Source organism: Solanum lycopersicum, chromosome 3 (genome assembly GCF_036512215.1).
Source record: "Solanum lycopersicum chromosome 3, SLM_r2.1".
Taxonomy (NCBI): Eukaryota; Viridiplantae; Streptophyta; class Magnoliopsida; order Solanales; family Solanaceae; genus Solanum; species Solanum lycopersicum.
In genome coordinates this window covers 40,175,939-40,181,938 of record NC_090802.1, presented here as the reverse complement: position 1 = coordinate 40,181,938, position 6,000 = coordinate 40,175,939, and positions in this window count along the sequence as shown.

The following is a 6,000-nucleotide window of genomic DNA, read 5'->3' as shown; positions in this document are numbered from 1 at the left end:
TTCACCCAACTCTCGATGTATGCCGTAACCATAGTAGCCAACCGTAGGGAAAGCATGAAAAAATATGTGATGGGAGTGTCTTTCTTGGTGGAAAAGGAGTGCGTACGACAATTCTCCTTTATGATATGGATATCTCTAGGTTCATGGTGTGTGCTCACCAAATTAAGGAGTCCAAGAATTGTGAGATAGGGAAAGAGGGGAAGAGGCCTAGGTCATATTAAAAAATTAAACTGAAACATAAGAAGAGGTTTCATCATCATAAATGTTCCATGGGGAACAAGGATAGGTCTCACACATAAATTCCACAGGAGGTTGTTATACTTTCGAGAGGTCTAGCTGTGCTATTTCTGGAAACCAACACTAGGGTAAGTGTCTTGTCGGAATGAATGGTGTCTTTGAGTGTGGTAATAAGAGTCATAAAATGAGGGACTGCCCTAAAATTAAATCAAAAGGGAAAGAGTTCTGCCAAACCTCTAGTGGTGGTCCGAATCCTAATGCTCCAAAGAAGAATCATTTCTATGTACTCGGGACTAAGAAAGGAACTTATCTTGAATGAGAGCCCCGATAAGTTTTAATTCCTTTTGGTAGTTTGTAATGATTTAGAGTCTTGCATATAAGTATGAGTTGTTTTTCCGTTTAGTCTATGAGAACTTGATTGAATAATGTTGTGCAAGCTCTTGATGATATCCTTTTTACATGGGGAGATTGGTAGTCAACCGATGTTTCTCATGTTAAGGTGAAACTAATTATATTCTTTAGTTGCTTTACAAAGTTCTTCTGTTATGTTATAATGTGATTTAGTATAGTCTTGTCTTTCATATTGTCATGCCTTCATATTCAAATTTCTTGAAAGGTGAATTATTTAATTTTTAAGCATGCTTCAATGTAAAGGTTTTTGTATTCACTTTATAGAAGATCAAATTTTGGCAAAATTGCATTTTTATAAATAATGGTTAGAAATAATGTATATGTGCATGTCTAATGTTTTAGAAGTTATTTCGTCCATAAATGAGATGAAAATTATGGAGTATGTGTGCCCTTTAAATTGTTGGATTGTTCAAAATTGTCTATGTTGCTTAGAGTGACTAAGGGTTATGTAGTTAGTGATCCTTGAATGTTGGTGAATTGACTATAAATTTTAATACCTTGATGATATTTCTGATATGCTTCTAGTTGAGTCTTTTATGTCCTTGAAAATGTGTAATGTCATTTGAGGACAATTGTTTCCAAGTGATAAAGAATGTAACAACCCTATGGAGTAGGTTGTTTTGAGGAAGTGTCTTACGCTTAGTGATGTTTGGTGGTCAAACGTCCAAGAATGTCCATGAAATTCGGAAGATGTGCCTTGAAAAGTGCTTGTGTGTCTTAATAGGTTTTGTTTGGGTTGAAATTGATGGTGGGAGTTCATAACACCTATATGTCTATGTATAGGAATTCAATGCCAGGGTAAAACTTCACCTAGGAACCACGAGGTGACCTAGAAGAGGACCCCAATACTTAGGCATGATCTTCAAAGAAGAGGCCAAATCGACGCGTAGCACCAACGGGCCGTCATTTTAGTGATGCATCATCAGATGGGGGTGTAGCTCCACTCTTTGTGGTCGGAGATTAACGCCCAAGAAAGAGCGTCACTTCTAATCAACAGCCTAGTAGGAAAAATAGTGAACAAGGGGGCGCCCCATAGCTAGGGCCCATCGATGGTGGTTCTGCAAATGCTGTTAGGTCAACTTCCAAGGCTTGGGGTGTATTGTAATTTCACCCCAAGTGTTGTGTTAACCATGGACATTCGTTTTAGGGAAGGGGTATTTAAAATTTATTTCAAGTCCTAGACCAAATTTTAGACTTCTTCATTGAAAGACAAAAAACCCCTCCCTCAAGAAAGACTCGCTAAAAATCCATACAAGCAAGATTTCAAGGAATGGTTAGAAGGTCAAAACTTGAATGAATCCATGTTTATTTTTTTTACTAACCTTTAGGTTATGAAATGAGTTTAATAAGCATGAATAGAAAATGTTATAGTTATGGTTTCTTTATAGTTTTATTGTGGTTTAGCTACTCGCCAAAGAGATATTTTATGATGAATTATTAGAGAAATTCTTAATAGGTGGTCAAAGCTTTGATTAATGGTAAGTTGGCTATATTATTTAGTGCTTATTTTGAATGGCTTTTGAGTGGTATGGTCCTTCATTGGTTGAGGTGTTAAATTGAAGTATATGAATAAGTATTTACATGTGTATAGTGAATAGGGAAATGAAGGCATAGTATGTGAAGTAAAATGATACGATGATGTTCTTGTTGATGTGCTTAATGAAGCTTGTTATGTGATGTATACTAGAGACTATGCCTGAGTAAATCATATGTTTATGTGATGTACGCTAGAGTGTGATATATGATGAATGAAGTTATGAATATGTTTAGGAGTCTGTTATGAAAAGGGTAATCATATGAAAAGTATGCTCACATACAAACACTTGAATGAATGAATAACGTTAATGAATGTGAATGGGGAAGTTATGGGATGAACACTCTTCATGAGTTGACATGAAGCGCTCGGTAGCAAACTCACTTTTATCCAGAGCTTTCTAATGTAGTTTTTACTATGGATATCCTACTTGAGTTGAGATATTATGTCTAATAGTTATCCCCAAACATTAGTAATGAATGTTTAAGATTTCGTGGAGAGTTATGCTTAGCAACGAGCGGAATTTAATGTGTGGTGGTTACACTTCGTGAATTGAGATTTTGTATCCAATGTCCCTATTAAGATAAGTACTCCTCATTTGAAAAGAATGAGTTACTTAGAAGTAAATCTCCTTATCCCTTAGCTATGCACCCTCAAAGGTGAAGCTGTTGGAAAATCCATGTAAAGTCTAAGCGAATGACCCTACCCTAGGAAAGTGGGGATCCCTCATCTGATAAGGGTTAATGTCATGATTCAATGTCTACCTCGCATGGTCTATGTTTGTTAAAGGTAATTCCCTAAAAATTGATGTGAATGAACCAAATCCCTTAAAGAGTGTATTAGTTCGGGTAGGTAGATGTATGGGACGCTATTTATCCATTGCACAAGTAGACACATGAAAGGGGAGTTTTGGTGTGTCTTTATATAAAATTTATGGATGTGTCTGTATCAAATAGAAGTAAATTTATGTGATTCGATGTCTACTTTTAAGAAAGTGAGTTACGATTACGTTTTGTATAATGAAGTTTATGAATGATAAATTTGGTGTACCTAATCTCATGGAATCCTCAAGGAGCACATTGTGGGAGTAGTATTATGGGATGCTATTCTCACATTCCACTTTATGTAACTTCCAAGTCCACTTGGATAGGGGCATCTATGTGAAATTCTAAATTAAAGTATGTTTCTCTAGTGTCTAGTTATGGAGTGTGGACTTGTTACCCGTACGAAGTAAGCCTATAATGGGTAGTCTTGAGGATCACATGGATGTGCATCGAAGGGATTGTATCGGCGGTTCCTTCATGTCTTTCCTTACTAAACTTTAGAATAACCTTGTTTCGGGAAACTTCAAGGGAAATCACTATGATATTTCATGATGTTCATTGTAAAGTTGCTTGAGTTCACTGTAATGTTCTTTTTTGTGATAATGCTATGGAAGTGATATTGAATATGTTAAATGATGCTTGATAGGTCATTTTACCTCTATATTTATGAATAATTAACTTAAATTGCATGAAATCCTATTTCTATTAAAATGTCCCTTTTTGCAAGTTATTGAATATGCCATTCTAAGTACAATGTTTGCACTAACCTTTTACTTTTCTATACTCTGTATGTATAGGTTCGAGGAAATTTGAAGGTTTAAAGTAAATATTGGGGATCGACTCTCTCGACTCTAAGTATGTCCTCATATATTCGAGGGCCTAGTCTTAATTTCTTTAGTTCTTCGTCAATGACTTATTATGTTTTTTTTCTTTGATGTAAAAGGTCGTGGTCGTTAGATAATTAAGTAATATCCTTAAGATTGCTTGTGACAACGAGACTACCCTTTAGTATTTATGAATGATATTTTGTTATTATTATCATTCCGGTTAATTTTTTTAATTCGTACTACTTTTCATGTCTTATGTAATGAATGATAGCTAGTAGGCTAGTATAAGACCTCCGGAAGGACAAGTACGTAATTGTTCTGACCTAAGGTATACCCCTCAAATGAATTAGGTGAAGTTAGAGCCTAACATAGTTTTCATGATGGTATAAGGTCCTAAAATGGTCTATAATGTTGCATTGACACACTGTATAGTTATTAGGTGATTTGGAAATTAAATGTAAAGGAACAACCAAGACGTTCGACGACTAAGTCACCTATGTACCTCTTATGTTATTTATTAGTTTATATGTAATTCATAAAGTTACAAGGTCCTTAAATTAGTTTTTATGGTGTTTATATGAAGTCTGTAATGTTTTGCAAAGTTTGGAGGTCAAATTTCCAAGAAAATCCATAACATTCGAAAGGTTTGCCTTGAAATGACCTTGTGTGTCTTGGCAGCTTTCGTCGAGATTTACGTGTTCTTTTTAGATGAATGTCATTTGAGAGATCCTAAAAACGTATACAAACTTATTTGGGTTTGAAACATCCTAGTGAAAGTCAACAAGGACTATACAAGGGTCCTTGAGAAACAACCCTTCTCAAGAGAAAAGGTTGTCTAGACCAGGACCCAAACAACTAAGACAAATAATGGCTTGTGAGAAAGTCAACGCCTCGTTGACGGTTGTCGAGGGACAATACTTATCCTAGGGAGATGAATCCCCAAAGGCAAGTCTCTGAACCAAACGACTATAGGACAAAAATGTCTATTTGTGGACAAACGGTCCGTCGACTGCTAATCGTCAATGGTACTGCTTTCATGCGGAGGTTTACTTTTAATTTAGAGGTGATGTTGTAAATTCAACCTACTTTCAAATAAGATAAAGCAGGTTACGTAGGGGTATTTTGGATATTCTAAACATGTTTATAAGCCTTTAACGCTTAGAGAATTTCACTCTTGGAAATAAGAACCAAAATTCCGTTAGAAATTCCACAAATCTCTATTGGAATCAAAAATCAAGGAAGGGATTAGATTGGAGGTTTGTGTGTTAATTTTTCATCAAATTGGAGGATTATCTTTATTGAGGTATGGTTTTTTATCCTTGAAACTCTATTCTTCAAGGAACCTAAATTTTAAAGAGTTCTCTAATGTTTTCAAAGATGAATTATCTAATTTTATGATATCCACGGGTTCTTGCATTAAAGGTTTTAATGCATTGTATATTGATTGAATTTTTGTTAGTTAGATGATTTTAACTCAATTAAAGTATTAACCCATGAAATTGATGAGCCCTAGTTTTTAACTACTTTTTTGGGATTAAGTGATTTAGAATTAATACTTATGAATCCTAGTGTAATTTTCTATGGGCTATTGAATGATGTAATAATTATATTGAAATGATATGTAGGTTGTATTATATTAAAGAATATATATTAAATTGACCTCATCAAGTATCATAATTTTTTTATTGAATTTATGTTCATGGCCTTTGGTAAGGGCCTTATGGTATTGAATTTGATGATTTAAACATGGATTGTAGTGGAGAGTATGAATTTGTGGTACACTACCCCAATTATCTTTGTTTTATGTTAATTACATTTCAGTTATATTTTGAATTGTATGGTCCACTTATAGTGATGCTGTTATGTTTTTTAATTGCAATTGATGTGGCTTTGTCGGCATTACTTTATGTATTATGATGATAATGTCCTTTTTGTGACTACTTGAAGTACAATGATGATATTTCTAGTTTATTTATGTGATGTATGAGCATATCTATATATATGTGAAGTAATGATAAAGTATGTGTTCCTTCCATGTTTACTAGGAGCTCATGTTAGACTATGACTTTGTGTTCACATATTATAGTGATATATGGGATGACATAAAGATGATAATATTCATTTATAAATGTTTCAAAGAATGGTATGATATATGTGATAATGTAAA